This window comes from Acomys minous, assembly GCF_964271855.1.
Source record: "Acomys minous genome assembly, chromosome: 1".
NCBI lineage: Eukaryota > Metazoa > Chordata > Mammalia > Rodentia > Muridae > Acomys > Acomys minous.
The window spans coordinates 118764931-118788520 of NC_140483.1; the positions used below are offsets into that span (position 1 = coordinate 118764931).

The 23590-nt window shown below is 45.2% G+C and overlaps 1 long non-coding RNA gene across 1 annotated transcript in view; it reads left to right on the top strand.

Annotated features, from left to right (window-relative positions):
- Positions 1–828: 828 nt before the first annotated feature.
- The window catches only part of LOC311585756, a 41550-nt gene continuing 18788 nt past the window's right edge, over positions 829–23590 (top strand). The window contains exons 1-2 of the long non-coding RNA XR_014775340.1: positions 829–979; positions 14845–15031. This is a non-coding gene — a long non-coding RNA (uncharacterized lncRNA). The remainder of the gene's footprint in view (positions 980–14844; positions 15032–23590) is intronic.

Sequence of the window (23590 nt, forward strand, 5' to 3'; positions counted from 1 at the left end):
ACCTAGTTCAAAGCCACCTTTTTATGCAGAAGGAAGACTGTGTGACCTCCCTCTAAGTAAATGTGTTTTGTAAGCCCTGGGAATGAATGCTTAAAAAAATGGTCCTGGGCTATATTTCATGTCCAGTCCAACGTGTGGTGTGTGCACAGCTGTTCTGGGCTGGCATGTGGTAGCATATTAAAAGGAAGATTACCATTTCCAATTTTTCCCCTTCTGAAAGCTTGATATGCATATATGAAACTTGTAGAAAAAAAATAGGCATAATGAGACAGGGAAGCCAGGTCTCAAGGCACTAGCCAGCACACATCTGGAGTTTCAGCATTCTACAGATAGTTACGTATTCCCAGGAGCCGCTGCTGCCGCCGCCGGAGTGGGAATGGTAGCCTGGTATCCATGGCGAACATCCCTATCTCGCTGTGCCAGGTGTGCATGTGTGTTATTTCTTGAAAAGGCTGTCCTCTGTGGGGGCGGGGAAGAGAGAGGACGAGAGAGGAGAGGAAGGGAAAAAAACAGAAGTGAGGTAATTAGGCGCCACCTTGTCCAGTGGAACTTGTGCCGGCGTCTGGAAAAGGCTGGCTACGGAAGGGCCAGTGCAGTCAGATGATGCGCTCCGAGCCTTCTTGCCTGCCGCCTGCCAATCCACAGTTGTTTCTATGGGTACAAGGCCAGCGAAGAGAAACCCTGGGGTCAGAGAAAAAAACGAACACAAAACAAGCAGGATAGGCCCTGCCGCTTGGTTCTTGTGTACGTTGATATTAGGAATCTGGAAATGTTTTAAACCCCAGAGTCCCTTATTTAAAAGAAGACTTCGAGGGACAGCTTTGAAAATGTGTTCTTATTTTTTACTTTAAAAATCATTTAAGTTTTTGTTGTTGTTGTTGTTTATTTGTTTTTGTTCTTCTGTTTTGACAGTCTTACAATGCAGCCCAGGCTGGACTTCCTGCTTCAGTTTCCTGCCTCCTGAGTGTTGGGATTTCAGGTGTGTGTCCCCACCCTGAGCTTAAGAGTTGTTGCTTATATGGTGGGTGATTGATACAGCAGAATCAGCTAATTGCAAGACAGGGTGGGGGTGGGGGGGTGGTAGTGCAGAAAGAGGAGAGAGAGGAGATGAGGAGGGTCGATAGAGAAAGAGATGAGAGAGCAGAGGGGGGAGAGAGAGGGGTGGGAAGGGGGAGGGAGGGAGGGAGGGAGGGACGGAGGGAGGAGAGAACCAAGATGTCTGGGTTTTATAGTAAAGGGAAGCCCCTGTCCCTGCGCTGGAAAGTTCGGGACGGGGGTGGGGGTGTGTATGTGTGGGGGTGTGTGTGGGGGTGTGTGTGGGTGGGGGTGTGTGTGTGGGGGGTGTGGGGTCCATGCCCTGCAGCAGGTAGAGACCGAGGGATGCCTGAAACTAAACATCCCTGTGACTGATAGGCAGAATTTTATATTCCATTTAACAGAGAGCAAGAGGGAGGAGTTGGGACCTGTGTGTGATCCTACCTCAAAGGAGCAGGAGCAGTTTCCCCAGGAACAGTACATTAGATTCAGAGGATTCATAGATTTTGATTAAGAAAGAAAGAAAGAAAGAAAGAAAGGAAAAAGAAAGAAAGAAAGGAAAAAGAAAGAAAATGAAAAGAGCCACAGGACCACGAGGTTCCAGATGCTTCGTGTAAAACAATGCCCCACAGGGAGGGGAAGTGTGGGGTCCGGCTGGAGGCCACCCTTAGAAGGGCTATAAACAGCAGCTGCTTCTATTGTGTGTGCCAAGCGCTGCCTATTAGGAGAGAGCTCCCAACTCCTTGTTTCTTTCTCTTCAACCAGATGTGACCAAGCAGGAGTTTGTCAATTCAGGGATGGAGGAGTGGACCCCAGATGGTGGGAACCAGGAAGTGGGGCGGCACAGGGAGCTTTCAGGGAAGGCCCTCAGCTCTTCTACTCTGCTTCCTGTCACAGCAGCGCATCTGTATTCCCTCAGCTCAGCTCTCTGCAGCTGAGGCCGAGGGGGAAAGGGTTGCCTGATATGTGTGATCTCCGAGCTCAGATATGGACTGATAAAGGCTACCGGGTGGTTCCCTAAATGGAGAAGTGGTGACGGAAAAACAACTGAAAGGGCCCTGCCGCCCCCTCAGGTGGAGGGCTGCAGAGGCATAAACAAAAGAGCCCCCATTGCTGGGACCAAGCAGGTCCCAGATGATGCAACAGGAGGATGTGGGCTGGAAAAGACAGAGAGGCTTCAGCCAGCTAGCTGCACCTGGCTAAGGCTTCATCAATTCCCTGTTGGCAGGGGCACAGACGTCAACCTCAGAGTGCCACCGCCTCTAGCTAATTAAGCAAGTGTGTTTACTTGTTTGCCATTTAAGAAACGGTGACTTCAGACACTCTTAATCTCTCTTCTCTCAAGGTAGGGGACCTTGGAGGCATACATGAAAACAGCCTTCTAGATAAGTTGCCCGGTGCTAGGATAGCCAAGGGCCAACTCGGAGGAAGAGGTGGCAGAGCTGTTCCTCACAGAGACCACTCCTGCCTTCAGTGCCTGGGGCAGGTCAATGGTCCGTCAGGTGTTTTTCTTTTTCTTTCTTTTTTCTTTCTTTCTTTTTTTTTTTTTTTTTTTGGTTCATCTTATGGAGGTACTCTTCTGAGGTGCCCAAGAATGCTTCATGCTTCCACATCCTTTTTTTTTTTTTTTTGTTCTAGCAATTTCCCAATCACATAGTAGAGGGCTGGGTAGGAATAATTCACAAGCATATTATAGCCAGACTATAGATTTATAGAGGCCTTCATGCAGATCCCAAGAGGTATCAGGACAGCTCTTGCACAAACATTTTATGCTATTCCCAAGAGCATTATTTTGGGTCTCAGATTTGGAGCATGTGTGTGTGTGTGTGTGTGTGTGTGTGTGCAAGCACGTGTGCTCACGTGTGTGCATGATTAAAGATAAAATGTGGTCAACATGATGCTAATTTCAATTTCGTCACTATGAGGCCGGGGAATAGATGAGAAGTAGAAGCCTAACTCTTTCCCCAGGACCCACAGAATGAAAGAGGGCAATCTTGGATAAACAAGTTTACAGGATGAACGATGCATTCACCTCACAGTGTAAGAGGCTTTGTGCATCACAGCAGAGGGGAAGCGGGGCAGCTCATGTCACGATGGCCGGCAAGGAGACACAAGGATTAAAGAATGGAGCCAGGGTAAGACACAGCCTACAAGGACGTCTCCACTTCCCCGCTCGTTGGCACCGCCTCTCAATAAAGCCAGTGTCCAATGACTCCATCATGCAGTCAATTCATCCGACAGACCAGGGTTCTAAGGATCTGATCCCTTCCCAAAATCCCATCATCTGGTCAGCAAGCCCCAACTCTATGGGCCTGTGGGGGGGACATTTCATGTTCATACCAAATGCCACGCAGCAACTGAGGAAAGAAAGAAAACAGATTTGGAAAGACGTTTCCTGAAAATGTAAGAAAGGAAACGAGACCCCCTAGAACACTGTATTAGTCCCATGTAGTAATAGATAAGATAAAAAAGCATTTCAGTAAGAGGAGTGAGCACCGTGGACAGGTCCTCATCACCCAGTGATCCTCCTGGCTACTGCCCCCTCATAACACTGGGCTAAGGTGCACGTGATGTGACCGACTACAGCCAGCTTTTTACATGGGTCCTGGAAATCTGAATTAAGCCCTTCATGCTTACGCAGCCAACTATGTTTCCTACAAGACTGAGGCAGGAGAATTGTGAGTTCAAACCGAACAGACAAATCTGTTCCTTCTCCTGTTCTTTAGACCTATGTGTAATATGAGTTAGGCATGATGGGCCCACTTAAGATCACATGGTGTTATTCTTGCTCCTAGCATGCGCATTGTTAAGTTGTGTGTGAAAAGTACCATCAGTTTCACTCAACTATAGGCACTTGAAGATGGACCACTCAAACTATACGCAATTTATTGTATTTGTCTGTGTGTGTGCATGTGTGTGTGTGCGCGCGCGCGCGCGTGCGCGCGTGTAGTGTGGTCCATTGTCTGGGGGCCTGAGGAGGATGTCAAGCATCCTGTTCTGTTATTCTTCACTTTGTTCGTTTTGCACAAGGTTTCTTCCTGAGCCTGGATCCAGGTGGGTGGCTAGGGAGCCCTAGTAATCCTCCTGGCTGTCACCCCCTCATGGCACTGAGGGTTATGGGAACATGTGGCCATGACTGGCTTTTTACATGGGTCAAACTCTATTGCCTACCCTCCAGCTTTAAGATTAAAAAACAATAGCAACAAATTAAAGAGATCGGTGTGGGTAAGAGCCAAGAGGAAATGCCCCATGGTAAAAGCTCTGCCCTGGCCTTTGGGGGCCAGGAGAGGGGAGGAGCTTGGAGTTGTGGGTGCTGATGCTGGTCTGCATAGACTCGTAGGTGTGGGAAGGGGCTGTCGTGCCTACCTGTCTTGGGACCTAGTGTGCCTGGCCTCTGTAGGCGGCCCTTTCCCCAACCACTCAGGCCTTCCTTCTTCAGAGTGTAGCACGCAGAACTTGAGGATGGGTTTGGCTTTGAACAAGATGATGCCGGCATCATCCCTTTTTACCAGCATCTCTTTTACTTCACTGCCTCTGAGTCTTGGGGCCACCTCCCGGATGGGGGGGGGCACTGTCTTTGTTCTCTCAGTAAGAAGAAAGGAGGAGGGTTTAATGTGAGAGTCACGTATTCGCAGTGCTACGCTGCAGCCTTTCCACTTCTGTGACAGGCTTCCAGTGATCCTGTTAAAACCATCTGATGAGTCAAAATCACATATGGACAAACTTAAATCTAAGAAGTCAACCAAGCAAACACCATCAAGCTTGTTAGGAACGTAGGAGTCTTGAGTCCTCCTCCCTCCATCTCGCCCTACTTTAGAGCCAGCCACTTAGGGCTATGTTTCAGTATTCTTTTTGTATTTAACTTCTGTCTTTCTATTTAATGGGGTAAAATTTTTATTTCATTTTTGTTTGTTTCAAGCAACTGTCTTAGTTTTCTCTGTGTTTTGGCCCACCACCCGGACAGAAATAGCTTAGAAGAGGAAGGACATATTTTGTCCTTCGGTTTTGAGGGCTGTCAGTCTTTCACGGCAAGGAAAGTGACAAGGCAGGTGTGGCACGTGAGGCTGCAGCAGCCTGTGGTGGAGGCCCTGTGTATTTTGGCCTAGAGGGCTCCAGATGGAATAGAGGTGGCGATAGCACTCAAGGCCTGCCACAGCCAGTAGGCTCTGCTAGCTAGGTCACGGCTCACAAAGAGAGCCACCCGCTGGGGACCAGGTGTTCTAACACATGAGCCTGTGGGGGACACTTAGGGTCCAAGTCATAAAGGTACTACCCATGGATGAAGGGACCAAACTTCCTTTTCACTTCTTCCCTTGAGGAAACATTTCCTCTGTGCCATCTTCCCAGGGTAGTTTGCATTATATTGTGGTTCAGTATTAGAATACGTTACTCAAAAACAAGTCTTTCAGGAATTATGATAGTTTTTCTATTTCTCTCTTTGTTTCCCTGGGCCTCATAGGAACAGCTAACAGCCACATGGCCCCTTAGGTACTTGAAATATGAATATGGTGGCTGTATAACTACTTCTTTTAAAAATATACTTGCCTTTATTTTATGTGCATTGTGTTTTGCTTGCATGTTTATCTTGCATGGGTGAAGGGGTCAGATCTTGGAGTTACAGACAGTTGTGAGCTGCCATGTGGGTGCTGGGATTTGAACCTAGGTCCTCTGGAAGAGCCAACTCCTTAACAGCTCAACTATCTCTCCAGCCCCTTGAACTATTTCTTAGTGTTGTTTAATTTGAATTCTTTTACAACTAAATTAAAAACCTTGACAGCTTTTAGTAATGTTTGGAATACCTTTGTTATGTAAATCACCTTCCATTTGTGAATTTAATGAACGCTCTGTACAGCAGAAATCAAGTCTTTCTGAGAAACCTGGGTGGGCGACTTGAGATGGCTGCTAAATGCATATGCACCCTGAAGCTCAACTATTTCATTTGGGAAAAAAAAAAAAGAATATAAGATATCTCCTAACATGTTTATACCAATATTATGCTGAAATAATATTTTGGATAATAGGGAATTGAATATGGTTTGTTGTGAAACTGAATCTGAGCTCAATTTTTAAGATGACAAAGCATTGGAAGTTACACCTGGTGTGCATGTTACATTTTGCAGGAAAGTGCTGTGCCGAGCTAGACTTGTTTTGTTTGGCCTTTTGGTTGCTACGCATTTATCAACCTTTGATTTCATGCCAGTGTTCTGGATCTCCTCTTGGGGTGGCACTGTGTGTCCTCTGACCTTGAAGGGCTCTCCTCTGGCCTGGCAGCTGTCACGCTGATGTCCCTCATTGCCGAGATCTTGGGAATTCCTTTATTTATCTACGTTGCTAAAGCCTAGTTCCTGGCTCTGACTGTCTTTTTTTTCTCCTTGAGCCTCTTGTTTAACGAAGCACCCTTTCCAGTAGTGACCTGAAAAAAAGTTCGTGGGAAGCTATTTTTTTCTTTTTTTCTTTTCAGCATCCTATGTCTTAGAGTGCTGCGCACGCTCTGACACAGCAGTTTAGGGAGGTGAGCCCCAGTATGGAAACAATTATTCAGAAATTGGAAGTCACTGCACCATTGTCTTAGAGCGACTTCGTGCCATTGAGAAATCTCATCCCTTGACTTGTACCAATTGTATGCGCACTTTCTCCAGCAAATGTCCTTCCCTGTCCCTCTGATGGTGTGACTTGCTGTGGGTCATGACTTCCAATTCTGGGAAATGCTCCTGATCTACTTGATCAGTGATTTCTTCTTATTTATTTATTTATTTATTTATTTATTTATTTATTTAAATCCTTGCTCTTGGGAAATCTTTACGGTTTGGATGAACTAGAGAATTATTGGTCTGTCCTGTTCCTTTAGCCATCTCATCATTTTGATTTCCCACCTATGTCTTTTTCTTTCTAAAAATATTTCTGGATCATTCCTTCTTGCTTGTCTGCTCAGCGTATATTACTATACTCTCAAGGCTCTGAAACTCTCTTCAGCTGGTCATCAGCTACTTTTCCTTTTTGACTGCATCACGCTGTGCTGCTCTTGTTGCATGGGCGTTACGTTATCTGGGTCTTGTTTTCAAAAAGAATAGTGATGGTTTTACTATTTTTTTTCCTCTTTCTACTCATTCCCATCTCTGTTTTAGGTCTGCTACTCTCTTTAGAAAGGTAGTAGTGCTCACTTGCTTGGGCAGTTGACTGCCAAGGGTGGGGTCAAGCTTCCTGGCAGGGCAGCTTAGGGGAATTCCCTCAGGACAGCTGCTGTTTTAGGTGTGTTTCCTCCAGAGCTGGTCAGAGTTTCCAGTAGAGACTCTGCCAGCCTCCAGCCTTGGGGGTAGTAGCATCCTGGAAGCCAGCACTGTGGGAGCCAAAGCAGGGGGAGAGCTAGGAATTTCAACACTCAGCACTCACGGCTGTCTGCTTCTTTGAGGCACTCCACACGGCTGTTGGCTACCCCTGCCACAGAGTCTATTTCTGCAACTGCAGAATGCCCCCACAGCTCTGAGGCCCGGGAAAATAATTTTTTATTTGCTTATGACTTTTCGAATCAGGCTTTTGGTGAGCTTGGCTGAATGGTGTGCCTGATCACACGGATGCAGGGACATAGAGCCTGTTCTGTCCCTCCCATGCAGATACTCCTTGGTTTCTCTGTCTCTCAGTCTCTCTCTCTCTCTCTCTCTCTCTCTCTCTCTCTCTCTCTCTCTCTCTCTCTGCTTCTGTCTGTCTTTCCCCATGCTCTCACCTGAGAACACATCTGGCCTGGGTTCCTCACAGCCCGAGGGGGTCTCAATGTAGTCACACTTTGTCACCCTGCCAACTCCCAATGGGCATGAAGCAGAAGCTCCTAGCTGAAGACTGTGGCCACAGAAGACACAGTGTCATTTACAGCCCATCAAACTGGTCAGAGAAATCATAGGCCCTCTCTTTCCTTGACCTGCCCCCTCCCCAGACTTAAGGATGTGAAAAGTAGACTCCTGTTCTTGATGAAAAGAAAGTCACTTGTCAATGACCATGTGGTTATAGGGAGTGTCATCTTTAGAGTTCAATCTGCCTTGATGAGTGCGTGCGTGCGTGCATGCGTGAGAGAGAGAGAGAGAGAGAGAGAGAGAGAGAGAGAGAGAGAGAGAGAGAGAGAGAGTGTGTGTGTGTGTGTGTGTGTGTGTGTATGACATGATGCTTGGATAGGGAGTGTCTTGCAAGGAGTTGGTTCTTTCTTTGCACCAGGACATAGTTCTACTGTTGTGAAGAGACACTATGACCACAGCAACTCTTATAAAAGGAAGCATTTAGTTAGCCGGGCTTACAGGTTCAGAGCTGCTGTCTATTATCATCATGGCAGAAAGCATGGCGGCACACAGGCAGGGCTTGGAGAGGAGCTGAGAGTTCTACATCTAGATCAGCAGGAAGAGAAAGAGAGAGAGAGAGAGAGAGAGAGAGACTGGGCCTATCTTGAGAATCTAAAACCTCAAAGCCCACTCCCAGCGACATGCTTCCTTTAACAAGGCCACACCTCCTAATAGTGCCACTTCCTCTGGGACTATGGAGGCCAATTGGTCCCAAGGATCCAATTGAGGTCATCAGGCAGGGTGACAAGCATTTTTACTCGCTGAGCCATTTTTCTGGCCTGATTCCATCTTTTTTTTTTAAGGAATACAAGGTTCGTTTGGTAGGAGTATTTATTGTTTCTTCTTTATATTGAAAATCCAAAAGAATATTTGTATTGTACCAGCTCATTGACACACACTCATAATACAGCTACTCAGGAAGCTAAGGCAGGGCGATTCTTAGAGTCTGCGATTTCTTTTGTCATGTGCATGTGTGTGACTATATGTGGGTGCATGTATGTTTCAGTATGCATACACATATGTGCACAGGTGTGGTGTGCAGAGGCCAGGGGTTCCTGTTGGGTGTCTTTCTCAATTGTTCTACACTTTACTCACTGAGCTAGCTTTTCTCACTGACCCTAAAGCCTGCTTCCTAATTTGCCAGCTTGCTTCAGGGATCCATCCTGTCTCTGCTTCTGGAGCTCTAGGGTTGCTGGCGGCTCTGTCTTCCCAGTTCTTATGGATGTGCTGGGGAGCCTCAGTGCTTTACCCACTGAGTCACTGCCTCAATCCCTAAATCCAAGAATTTTATGCTATCCTAGGTAACATTGGGAGATCCAGTCTCTGTCTTTCTGTCTCTTTGTCTGTCTCTCTCTGTCTCTGTCTCTCTCTGTCTCTCAGTCTCTCTGTCTCTCACTGTCTCTCTCTGTCTCTCTGTCTCTCACTGTCTCTCTCTGTCTCTGTCTCTCTGTCTCTCTGTCTCTCTCTCTCCCTCTCTGTCTCTCTCTCTCCCTCTCTGGCTCTCTCTCCCTCTCTGTCTCTGTCTCTCTCCCTCTCTGGCTCTCTCTCTGTCTCTGTCTCTCTGTCTCTCTCTCTCCCTCTCTGTCTCTCTGTCTCTGTCTCTCTCTCTCTCTCTCTGTCTCTCTCTTTCTTTCCCTCTCTGTCTCTCTCTCTCCCTCTCTGTCTCTCTCTCCCTCTCTGTCTCTCTCTCTCCCTCTCTGTCTCTCTCTCTGTCTCTGTCTTCAAAGTATATTCTCTCTTTTTGTCTACTAAATCTTTTAAGATAGCCCCATCTCCTTCCTTCTGGTTTTTTGAGACAGGCTTTCTCTGTATCCTTGTCTGTCTTGGAACTCACTCAGTAGACCAGGCTGGCCTTGAACTCACAGAGATCTGCCTGCCTCTGCCTCCTCCGAGTGCTGGGATAAAAGGCATGCACTCCCCCCACCCCAAGGCTTGTGCTCTCTTCTTTTTGAAGGAGATAAGAATTTGTTTATTTGGAGGTTAGAGTGTCTTATCCCTAATTGTCTTAGTTTCTGTTTTCCTCAAGCCAAAGGGGAAATTTTACACTTTTATTAATTTGGTGGTTTTATGTCCCTTATTTGGGAGTCTATTCAGCTGTGAGACAGACAGATGTTGGTCAGCAGACAGATTTGCCTTCAGATACCCCACAGTCTCATTCCCTTCTAGCTCAAGTCTGAGAACGTCTTATCTTTGGGGAGTGTTTTCCTAACTTATCTCTTATATGGTCCTTCTTTGTTGATTTTGAATAGTGGTTGTCAATACTTTGAATTTTATTTTATTATTTAAAAGAGCGCGCACGTGTGTATGTGTGTGTGTGTGTGTGTGTGTGTGTGTGTGTGTGTGTGTGAATGTCAGTGCAGAAGTCTGTGGAGTCCAGAAGCAGGAATCATATCTCATGGAGCTGGAGACTCTTGTGAGCTGCCTGGGTTGTCAGTATGAACTGACCTCTTTCCATCAGCACCAGGGCTCACAGACTTCCTCCAAGTTGCTAGGTATCTGGTACCATATTTTATTTTTTATGTTTGCCTATAGATTTTAAAGCCTTCCATTGGTATAATCCTTATGCACCTTTCATTAGGTTTTTGGGAAGTGGAAAACCTTTAAAACACTCAAATTATCATCTTTCATTTTCATTGGTTATTTTTTATAACCAGGTTAGGTTAGCCAGGCTAGACACAGTCTTTCTAAGAAATGCTTCAAAAACGTGATTATACCAGAGTGGACAGTTTCTCTCTAATGGCTAAGAGGAGGGCAAAGGTCCAAAGCAGTAATTCTACACTAGGATTAGCCCAGCAACACCTAGAGGGCCCAGGGAGTGCTGAGGATAAGATGCCCATTACCAGGCCATACCAAAGAAGCCGTGCTTTTATTGACCCAGTCAGCTTTGTCCTTTGTGTGACCTTGGAATAGTGGTGCATGTTTGTGCCCATGGATGCTTTTGAAATTGAGGAAGAAGCAAGAAAATAGTAGGAGTAAAAAAGGATAACATTACAAGGGAGGAAAAATGCAGAGGGCTTTTCAGGAAGAGAGCTCAGTGCCCCGAGAGGTGCAGAAGTCTCAGGTCTGTGAAAGGTTCGGCCCCCCAGTTGAGCTTTGCATGTTAGTCACATTCTAACTTTACTAGTTATTTTCATTGTTGCTGTGACAGAATACCTGAGAGATGCAAAATCAAAAAAGGAAGGGATTACTTTGACCCACCACAGACAGGAAGAGATGACAGTGGCAGCAGTGTGCGCAGCCAGTAGCATCTGCAGACGGGAAGCAGAGAATGTTGGAGCTTGGCTCACGCTCTCCTTTTCTCCTTCCACTCAGTCAGAGCTCCAGGCCATGGCGGAGATGCTGCCCACACTCATGTTGGGTCTTCTTTGGAAACACCTTCACAGAGATGCCCAGAGGTGTTCTCCTAGGTGACTCTAAATCCCTTCAAGCTGATAACAAACACTGACCATCGTAACTTTATTCCTTCTCATTTTGTCATCCAAGGACATCATTTTACTTTGTAACACTGCATGGCCATAGTGACACATGCTTTCAATCCCAGCATCCTGGCGGCAAAACAGCCAGGCCTCTGGGAGATTCAGGCCAATCGTATCTACACAGGAAGTTCTAGGCCAGCCAAGGCTGCGTTGTGAGCATCTCCCTCAATATAACAACAAAAATAAGCTATAACATCCCATATCTATTCCTTCTCATAATGCAAAAGAAAAAAAAAAAGAAAAAAGAAAAAAGTTTAAAGTCTTCTGAGACTCAAGGCATTTTCCTAGCTGTGAAGTCATATAAAATAAGTAAATTACATACTTCTAAAAACACAGTGACAGTGAATAAACATTCCATTATAAAATGCAGGAATTAGATCACAGCAAGGAAAGACAGGGACAAAACAAGGATGAAACCCAGTCGGGAGCACCTCAAGTCCCACACCTTCCTCTCCCTAGCTTCTGGGGTCTTAGTGACATCATCTGGGTAGCCCCACACTGTTAGTTCTGCTCCCTGAGTCACATAGAGTCACAGAGTCTAGTTTTGGGCTTATTTCACTCTGTGCCTACAGCAGATGTTTCGAAGTTCTGGCATCCCAAGCATCCTTCAGTGTCTGTAGTAATGTAGGCTTCACCTCCCTAGCTTCGTGTAATGGCTTTTCAGAGCCCTCTTGCAGAGAGTCCAAACTGCCACACATTGTTTGAACTCATCGTAGACTTATTACCTTGGTACTGAGGCAGAAGAAACTCAAAATAATAAAACTGATGTTATAAAGGATTTACTAATAGATTATTTTATGCAACATTAAGCCACATAAATGGAATATAGCTAAAGGAGCACCAAAGATAAGTAATATGCAAACTAGGCCTATTATAGACAAGTGAAATTTAGGATGCTAGGATGTAAAGGCCTATTCACCAGTATTGACCAACTATTAGGCTCCATTTCCTGAAGGAAGCTGACTCTGACAGGCAGGTCAACCATTGTTAGGTTCTGGTGTGCCTTTAAGGCCCCTGTGCTTACCAGAAAATACATAACTTTTCCAAGTGAGCAAGATGTCTCTGGTTAACAACTATGCAAAAAGAAAAAGAAAAGAAAAGAAAAGAAAGAGAAAAAACATAGCAACACTGGCATACTTAAAATGATTCTAGCAATATCTTTGCTGTATGAATCTCTGTCCAAGCAGCCACACTTGCAGTTTTCCAACTCTGATGAAATTGTTCAAAGTGTCATCTGAGGTTGGGACCTGAAAGAGATTGAGGGATGACAATGTTGGTGGATTGCTTAAGCCTAAGGTGTATGGATATACCTTAGTAAAATCTTCTGTTGAAGGCCAGCTCTTTCTTGGTCATTAGCCCCACCTGGACAAACACTATTAAAGAGCTTTTCCTTAGTTCCTGACTCCTCCCTGGGAAGGAACAATATTTCTATTATAGTAGAAGGATCTAGAAACCCATAACTTATGACTACAAAACCAGTACCATGTGAATGACATTCCAACTTCTCTTACCAACTGGAAGTGCTGTCTGTCATACTTGTGGTAGACCTTTGCATTTTGCTGGCTGATTTTGGGAAAACATTTCTTTCTCTAGGCAGTTTTTTTTCCCCCAAATGGGATCTCACTTAGCACAGGCTGGCCTTGATCTCACTGTATCACAAGAGCTCCTGACCTTTTTGGTTCTGCTTTCTGAGCACTGAGATTGCCAGTGTGCACAGCCATGTTCAGTTGAGGCAGGGTTTTTGTTTTGTTTTTAAGCAGAAATTTACTGAACAAAACAAAGCAAAGTAGGCAATCCACAGAGAGACTGGAACAGGTTGTTTTGACTGTCCTGGAGGAACAAAGCATCCTTGAAATTGCTTATAAAGAAGCCTCAGTGGCAAATTAGTTTGCATATTTATAAGCTAGAACCTTTGACCAGTGGGGCTTTGCCCTCAAAGCACCTTTCCTCTTGTCGCAGTGCAAACCCAGATTTTCTCCTAATTGGGTCTCTGCTAATCTCTTGAACAGTTCCGCATGCTTCGCAGAGCTTAAACTGAGGCACACTCTCCTTTCTTGCTGGTTGCACTGTCTATACCTTCTGTTTTCAATTTTTTTGTAAACTTTAGTGAACAGTGAGCCATAACCATGTCACAGCCCTGTGGTTATGTTGTTTTGAAATTTCCTCCTCGGCCAAACAACTTAGTCTATCACTTTTAAGTCCATTTTCACTCTGGTACTCAGGACACAGATAGATGCAGCTAGATTTCCTGCTAGACTACAACATGAACAGCCCCTAGTTCAGGTCCCAGTAGCATCTTTATTTACCTCTGAAAGCTCAAGAGCCCGGATTTACTGTCTGCATTTCAGTTGGCAGCCTGGGCTTTCCAACTCCATCCAGAATGCCCCATCAAGCTCTGCTTATAGCCAGGCCCTATGTGGCTCACAACTTCAAATGCTTCCCGAAAGCCATTTCAGAAGGCTCTAGAACCATGTTGGCCAACCTTCTCACAGCCACCCCACTCCTCACCACTACTAAGTTTCTTATTAGTTTTTTCATTGCTGTCACCAGATACTTGACAAAAAGAAACTGAAAGGGGGCTTATGGTGGCTCACAGTTCAAAGGAATGTTACCCATCAGGGCAAAGACGGGGTGAGGCTTGTGGTTTGGCCACAAAGCTGAGTTCCCAGCCTCTCTGAGGGAGGTGGAAAATGAACTCCCACACTAGGTATTACAGTTCGCTCTTTTTAGAATGACACTGCAAGGCTCGGAGACTCAGGAGCTCTACCGGTGTTTCAGCTCCTCATGCCAAGGTCACGGCATAGAAAGCTGACCAACACCCAAAAGCAGCCAAAAGACAGCGGAGTTGTTGGTACCAGAAGGCAATGGAAACTCAGGTGTTCCACAGGCCTGCGATGGTACTGCAGTGTTACAGCTCTCTGGTCTGTCTACCATACCAGGTAGGGCAAGAGAAGCAGGCAGATGCCTGAAGGCAGGTTCTGTGAGATGCAGGCTATCCACAGTGGTTGAGTGGGTCCCAGCAAAGGCAGTTCTGCCATTGCTGCCTGCACCAGGCATTCAGTGGTGGTTTCCCCTCCCCTGCCTTGGAATAAATGGAGTCTCAGATGGTCATGGCAGAGGAAAGATGAGCAACAAAGCCTGAGCTCAAGCACAAGCATGTGAGAAAGACCCCTGCAAGCCAGTTGGCCTTTACTTATAATCCTTGGCCAGTGGGGAGGGGCTTTCTGGGTGTATGTGTCTGATTCGCTAGGGCTAATGGTGCCAGGATACTTAATCTACTGGCAGTGGTACAGTAGCTCATTTACATGCAGTAATACTACGGGGCCCTATCACAAAAAGGAGAGAACAGTACTTGATTATCCTATGTGTGAGGAGATGACTCCTAGGTACAGTTAAGGGCCTTTTGCTAGAAGCTAGGAACTCAGCATTGGGTAGGGGTACTTCCGGGAATTCCCTGTGCTTGTAAAAGTTCTTTATCAAGAAAGGGTCGAGCTCATATTTTTTTTTAGGACTATGTGATGCTCCTTACAAAATCTGGGGTTACCAGATAAGGTGGGGTGAGAACCCAGCTGAGAAAGGAAGTCCAACCTTCATAGATAGAGCTCGAAATGGATATCTGGAGAAGTCAGACTTCGACCTTATCCAGCAGAGTTCCACAAGAGGGCATTTGCGAGAATGGATGCATACAGAGCTCTGGTGAGGCCCATTACGGGAAAATTATTTTTTCCTGGTCAAAAGAATAGAATTTACCTTTGGTCCTGGGTGGAGACATGGCACTTAAAAAAATCATTTTATTACAAATATGTGTGTTTTGCCTGCATGCGTGTTAGTGTACCACAGTGTGCCTGATGCCTGTCGAGGCCAGAAAAAGGTATAATATCCACTAAAACTGGAGCTACAGATGGTTGTGGGCTACCAGGTAAGTGCTGGGTCCTCCAGAAGAGCATCCAGTACTCAATCACTGAGCTGTCACTCCATCTCCAACACACGGCATTTTGATTTTCTCCAAAGACCAGAACGTTGTACACTTTATCTTCTTCCTTAAGAGTTAATCTAGCTAGGCTGGTGAATCACCTGGCCAACAGACCACACTTTGAGAAAGCTGACTCACCTAGACCAAGTTAAGGAGATGGGCAAAATAGCTGTTCAATGAGACAGCACACATCTTCCCAGACACCTTCCCCTATGCAGCCTTTTATGGAGTCCCCATGATTTAGGCTGCCCACTTATCTGAGTCCTAACTCAGAAAAGCACAACTTTTCCTTTTCTTACTGTCTCCTTTTCCTTCATATAGTGGCCACAAGCCTGAGTGCTCTTCCTTGACACTTTGGACTTATTCTCTGAAGCTGCCCCACTTTCCTCCATGTGATTGTTGGTGGTTTTTTTTTTTTTCCCTGAATCTGCTGGACTTACACAAACACACAGACTTCTTTCTTTCTCTCTTTCATCACCAAGTTTGGCTGCCAGCACAAGGAACAACCTCAGTCACCTCTGAAAACAGCTTCTGTGGGGTGACCCCAAGGAAACACTTCCCAGAATATTTCACCTCGATGACGCCGGCAGGTCTCTTCTTAATCACAGCTGATTCTTCAGCCCTAAGTGATCAACATCTATTGTCCCAGCAAAGAAATGCTTTTTACTTTAGTGGTTCTGCTCTGTTGTCAGTCACAGCTGATGCTTCAGCACCAGCCGACCAGATACCAAAGATTCTTCATGCAGAAAGCCCTTTAGAGCTTTTCCTTCCTTCTGAGGTTTCACACACCAGGCCTTCATTGTTTACATCACTCTCAACATTCTTGCTTGGAAGCAAGCTCCTACAGAACAGCTTACTAAGATGACAACACTCAATAGCTTTTCTGGCCCCAAGTTCCAAAGTCATCTCACCATCCACTCCCAAATAATATGGCCAGGTCTGTCACAGCGGTACCTCATTATATTGGTACCAACTTCATTCTGTCTTAGTCACTGCTGTACTGCTCTGAAGACACACCATGATCAAAGCATTTAATTGGGGGCCTTTCCTACAGTTTCAAAGGTGCAATCCATTGTCATCATGGTGGGGACACACCATGCCTGTATGGTGACACATAGGTAGACATGGTGCTGGAGGAGGAGCTGAGAGTTCTACGTCCTGATGCACAAGCAGTGGGAGAAGAGAAAACTGGACTTGGTATGGGCTTCTGAAAACTCCAAACCACCCCACAGTGACATACTTCCTCTAATAAGACCACACTCACTCCAACAAGGCCACACCTCCTAATCCTTCCAAGTCTTCTAAAATAGTGCCATTCCTAAGGACTTTAAATATATGAGCCTATGGGGGCCTGTGGGCTTGGGTTTTTTTCAAACCTATTTTATTTGGAGTTTTTTAATTCCTATACTTCCCTTCCAACTCGCCTACCCTAGCTAGGAGAGAGAAGAGGTTAATGGGAACAGGAGAAGGAGACTTTTTTCAGACTCAGTTCCTTGAACAGATTCCACTCTTCATCATGGTCAGGATTCCAGCAGACCTGTTAAACAGCAAACCATCAATTCAGCAAAAGCAACAGCAACATCAGCAGCTCGAACCCAGAACCTCAAAGCATTCTCCGGAGCGTTTCTCTTTAGGAGCGCCTGAAAGCAGAGAGTGGAACATCCAAGCAGTTAAAAGGCCCAAAACCAAAAAGCCAAGCCTCTGTTGGGTTTGGGTCAAGGGGTTCATATTTACTGCCTCTCAGAGTCCATACCAAGATGTTTATCAGCTGGCAAAGACCGTGTGCCCACATACGGCAGTTCCTCTTGTATCAGACAAACACCACGTGCCCTCTCACAAGTCTGTTTGCAGTGGACAAACATCACACACCCTCACACAAGTCTGTTTCACATTCCACACTTGGGATCAAAACAAAAACATGTTTATATGCACTACAGGGGACATTCTTATTCAAACTACTATACCCAATAATCAAGTTTGTTAAAGACCTCATCTCTAGCCAAAGGCAAAGGAAGTCTCCATCAAAGACATCCTTTATCTTCTCTATGAGATGTTTTCTTAAGTTGATTCCATAAACAACATCCATTGATGTAATTACTATGTGCTTAATACTATTAGACTTTGTGGGTAAGCAAAGATTTTTACCTCTTTCCCTACTTTCCCCAGTGTGGATTGAAAAGACATGTTCTAACTTTTGTGCAGTGTTTGTTATGACACTAAACAGATCTCTTATCCTACAACACCAACTTTGGATATCCAAAGAATAATTAAGGTCTAGAACTGCCTGGAGTTAGTGTAGGTCCCACTGTTACAGGTTCAAGCTCACAGCAGGCTTCTCCACTCAGGGTGCTTGTTGCAAATCTCAAGCTACCAGTATTCTTGCTACCCAACTATAAGTTAAATGCCAAACAGGACCACAGGATGGAGTTCCACAAGCTACCAGGCAGCTGAGAGCTAAGGGAACAGTAAGTATAGGAAGGCTGTGGGGGAACCGCCTTTGTCCTAGATTCAGTGTTGCTTTTGATCAAATATTTCTTGATCCTGAGAATTAGATTACCCTCTTGATGCCTTACAAGGTATGACTGTAAGCAAGGAAGATGATTCTGCAGGTCAGGTGCTTGTCATAGAAGTGTGAGGACCAGAATTTGGTCCTCAGATAAATACTCAGTGGTCACAGTACCCTACCTGGAACTCTAGCCCTGGGGAGTGGACACAGAGGCTCTCTGAAGCAAGTTGGCCAACAGACTAGCCACATTGCCAAGCTGTAGGTTCAAGTGAGAGCGAGATTCTGCCTTAATCTGTAAGGTAGAGAGTGAGTGAGGAAGATGTGTCACATCAACCTCTGGTCTCTGTAGCCGTGTACACACGTGCTGTGTGTACACCCCACATATGAGAGAATGCATATACACACCACATCCACATCCACATGCAGCTCACTCAGTGACGTCGCTTTAGTCTTTCACTTCTGAGCCTCAACTTAGACTCTCACTTTTTTTTCCAAGTCACATTTACAGAATATTTGTCCTCTTCCTGTCTTCTAAAGACAGGAATTTAAAGAAGATAAGTGGTTTAAAGATGGCTGATAAAAACAAAGAGAAAACCAAAACAAAATAAAACAAATCATAGCAACAAAAACCCTGGAGTTATTATGTTAGTTCCCTGTGCGGTATCATGAGAAAAGCCTCCTAGACTCCCACCCACCTCCCAGCATAGGTCCACTGGGGGCATACTCTAGTCACCCGTAAACTAGTCAGTGTTGAACCTGATTAACTTAAAAGCCCTGCCTCTCTTAATGATAAAACACCAAGGTTTGAAAGCGGTTGCTCTCTACAGGGTATGTGCTCTGAATGGAAAAGCAGAATATGGAGATCTCTATCTACTCATCCCAACGCACATGTGGATTGTCAGAGGCTAGTTTTAAAAGACATGAAAGCGGGGCTGGTAAGATGGCTCTGTGGTCCTGAGTTCAATTCCCAGCAACCACATGGTGGCTTACAACCATCTACAGTGTGGTCTGATGCCTCCTTCTGGCCTGCGGGTGTATATGCAGGCAGAGCTCTGTATATATAATAGTAAATAAATCTTTAAAAAGGAGAGATGAAAGCATCACATAGCAGGAGCTTTGAGGTAGGACTTAGTAGATTTCACACACACACACACACACACACACACACACGAATCCCGGTTTAAAGAACCCACATAATACATGTCTCTATCTCTAGCCATATCATCTACATATACTTCCCTAGGTGAGTGAGCAACTGTTACTTGGAACCATCAGTTCTGAATAACATCACAGAAGGGGAGGGGTAGTTAGGGCAGGAAACAAGGTTTCTGGGTCAGAGGGTTCACCGTACTATCGGGCTGCCAAATTCAAATCATATCTCTCTGTCTGTTCTTCCCTCCCTTCCTTCCTCTTTTTCCTTCTTTCATTTGACAAAATATCATGTCTTCCAGGTTGGCCTCAAACTCGTTCTGCAGCTAAGAGTCACATCAAACTCCTGGTCCTCCTGCCTCTACCTCCCAGGTGCTGGGATTGCAGGCATGAGCCACCACATTCTCTTTCCATTTTCTTTCTCCTTTTCTACCTTTCTTTCTTTTTTAATTTAAGTAATTTATTTAGTTCACATCTCAATCGTTATCCTCTTACTTGCGTCTTCCCATTCCCCCTCCCTCCCTCTTTCACCCTCTTTCTATTTCTTTCTGGAAAGAAGCAGGCTATTCTTTTTGGACCTGGGTCCAGGTCTGGTATATACGACTGGAATAGTTTTGTCTCACTCAGTAGCTTTCCAAGCTCCTGTTGAAGTTAGACTAGCTAGCTTCCCCTTGTCCTAGTTAACTGAAAACAAAACAAAACAAAATGAACCCTCCTCCCCCCCATCTCAACAAATCACCCTTGCCCATCTCAGTTCTGGCTAGCAACATAGGTTCCTCGTTCAGTGTTTCAGAACACACAAACACTGCACCTTCAGGGCAGGAGGAGAGAAGGGAGAAGAGAAACCATGACTCAGGCCCCAGACCCAGGATGTATTCAGGGCCAGTAGTGCACAGAGCTGGCAGACAGGTTTGCTTTAGTCATCTGTCCTGTGCCCTAGCCTAGGCAATGGTGAAGACAGCTGCGGAAGCATGCCGCCATTCCTCTGAAGGTCGCATTGACTCACAGCTGATCACAGATGGTCCTCAACTTATGGTGCTGTGACAATGATTATTTAACTTTACAGTTCAAAGTCGATATCCATTTAATAGAATTATGGTTTTGAATTTTGCTCTTCTCTCAGGCTGGAGATTCATAGTATGAGCCTTTCTCCTAACTTGGGCGGTAGCAGGGCACTTGGGTTCCCACTCAGTGCCTGATTCCAAGGGGGCAATGCCATCCGCAGTGACTTGTGTTGCTAAGTTGGGTCAACGATCAGCAAGGTGGAGTCAGTGCTTTCGAGTCAGGGAGAAGACGTTCACTAGGAAGTAAGCCCTACGCAACACAGGGGCACTTATTAGTAACGGCTTAGCCACGGGCGTCTGTTTTTACTTGGCTCCGGCTTTATCATACCTTGGAAATAACTGTATATCACTTACATCATAAGGTTTGCCAATGTCAGAGCTGAATGGCCAATAAAAGATTAAACACAGATTAGTACTGTAAACACTATAAACAAAACAAAACTTACCGCCAGGGAAGCCCTAGGCCCTAGTGGGGCGTTCACTACTGTTGTTTCACTAAATTGACATGATGCCAAAATGCATCCTAAATGCTTGATGTAACCATAAACAAATGCTACTCTCTTCCTTATCCTTATAGACAAACATTAATCTGCAACCACAGAAGCTTCTCCTTATGGGGCGCAGTGATGAGCGCAGAGGCTCACGGCTGCTCATGGATGCTGAGAATAAGAGACCCCTGAGTGCTCAGGCCTAAACGGGACATTTCTAACATTTCCTTTAAGGCCCAGGGACCACCAAGAAAGAGGAGTCAAGAAGAACAAAAGAGCTCAGAGATGGCAAGAAGAGCTGCGAAGCGCATGTATGGCATGACGTAGCCATGGCAAACATGAGTTCGCAATATCTGCAGTTGCCCACACTGGGCCTGCATGAGACTGGCACAGCCAACAGCCAGTCATGAGTCACAGATGGAGTCAGTCATTGCCTTCTGGTGTGTTCTCAAGATGGGCCTGCCAGGTCCCCAAACATAGTTCCAAACCTGTGGCTTCTCAGAGTCTTATGCTTAATATCTACAGGTCTCAAAACAAACAGACAGACAGACAGACAGACAGACAGACAGACAGACAAAGAAGACACAAATGGGAAAGGCCTTCTAGAGAAAAGGAGGAAAGAGACAGGGGTGGGAGAGTTTAAAAAAAAGGGTAGGTGTGGGAATAATCAGAATGTACACATGTGAAGTTATCAAAGATCAAATTTAATCAATAGAAAGGACACACACACACACACACACACACACACACACACACACACACAGCAACTACAACAACAGCACAAAGAATGAGGCACAGGGCATAACCATGTTCATTCTAACCCCTGGAACCGGTTGTCTTATTTAGACAAAAGGTCTTTGTACGTGTGATCTAGGTGAAGAGGTAATTATTCTTTGATGAGCTCCAAATATCATTAGATAAAGTAGCATCATAGACCGGGATGAAGTTTAGTGGCCCCATGTTCTGTCCTTCGCATGCACACATTTGCACAGACAGACAGACAGACATGGAATCTTTATAAATGAGAAGCAAAGGAAGGTGACACAGAGAGTTTTGGGAGGCATGAAAACAAGCAGGCAGAGGTTGGGATGAAGAGGCCAAGAGCAAAGGTATGTGACAAGAAGAGAGAGGGGGCTGTTTCTTCTAGAGACCCTGGAAGGGTGACTTGGATACTGGCAGAGTGATGTTGATTTTGGACTTCTGGCCTCTAGAACTGTGTCCGGATGAGTTTCTGCTGTTTGATTGAGCTACTTGTTATAGCAGCCACAGGAAACTAATACAATGAAAAAAAAAAAAGCTTGTGCTCTAGCATTCAGCTGTCTGGGAAAAGCCAAAGGATTCCTGCTCAGATAAACTGGTTTTTTAATCATAAAATAAAAACACAGAGAATTATGTAGCATGCCAAATATATTAAAATGCAGTTACCAGAACATAAGAACACAAAGAAGTACTGCTCCGAACACATTAACTGGAATGATGCATTTCAAGCATAGGCACACAGCAGATTATTTTATTTTTGAAAAACATAAGGGTGCTTAATGACTGGCTGCCGTGGCTCTGCTCGAGTCAACACTCTGAACAGAGGGGAGGCTTCAGGAGAAAGGGCGGAGGCAGAGTACCATCCACTGTGGGGGCTCAGCCTCATCACCGCCTGGAAATAGTCATGAGGGGCAACTGTCCCAAGACTTTTACAGTGACCAAGACATAACTGGGAAGATATCTGGAGTTCTCTGAAGACTGAGTCACAGGGGCTTCTCTGTGTGTTTTTTTGTTTTGTTTTGTTTTGTTTTGTTTTGTTTTGTTTTGCCTACATTCTTAATAGGAGACAAATTTTTAGGTCATGAACTTCAGGCAAAATGAAAGGAGGAAATGCCTGCTTGCCAGGGGACGGAGAGTGCGGGCCCAGGTCTGTAGCGAGCCAGAGGAGGGCTGGACTGTGAGTGTGCATCAGTGAGGATGGCAGCTTGGACAGACGTGGGCTCTCCTGTGCAGCCACTCTGCAAGGCAGCAAGCAATAAGGCAGGCACGGCAAATTGGACAGCGCGTCAGCTTGACTATGAAATATGACGGATTAACAGGGTAGGATGGTGGTGTGACCTGTTTTCAGACACTTCATTTAGAAGCTATCATATTGCTGGATGCTTCCTATAATTTGTGATGATGCTGATTGTGATAAATCGTGAGTTTCTGGCGAACTCTGCTAGCCTGCTCCAATGGCTGAACAGAGAAAATGTGTAATTCTCTGGGAACATTCATGCCACGAACTAGAGAGAGGGTCTGGCAGTAACCACAGAGTGCTCAGTCAGTGAACAAAGTAATTAAATCAAGCTAATTAAATCACAATAAAAATAATTTTAATTTAATTAATTTCTCTGCACTGATGGAACATTATGTGGAAACCAAGAACCTTTGTGAGCACTAATAGAATTTAGGAGCTGGGACACCAAAGTTGTGGTCACTGGTGTGGTACATAGGTTAATGTTGAGGGAATGAAATTAAATACACTTAATGAGCTGCTGATATGTTGACTGAACTACAAATGGAAAATGATTTTGGAAGCAAGATAATGGAGTCTCTCCTTTTCCCGGTTCTTTTTGGTGCTAACTGAGCCAGTAAATGTCAAATTCTGTACAATTTGTGAGTAATTAGAAATTTAGAATTGGTGGACATCCTTAGGTCAGCGTGAAAATACTGTGCCAGGGACACTTATTCACCCTACTGTCAGTGCTATCCTCAGCCCCTGGTATCTAATATGGACCCTAATGCATTACTACAGAGATCCTGTGTGGTCCCCAGGCAAGGTTAACCAAATGCTGATAAGTTTTTAATAGTATCTTGGAAGAGCTAAGTGAGCCATACAGAAGGACTTCTTGTCTGAAGCAGGTGCGAACCAAAAGCAAGTTACTATTCCTTGAGGACATGCACAGTATCTTGCCTCCATCCCCCCAACCCTTTTCTCTCAGGGCAAAGCTGAAAGTACATAAGCTGGAACTCAAATAATTATTAAATTAAACCATTGAGGGCTCCTAAGGAATTCTTCCCCTCAGGACTTGAATGTTAGATGAATGATCTTCC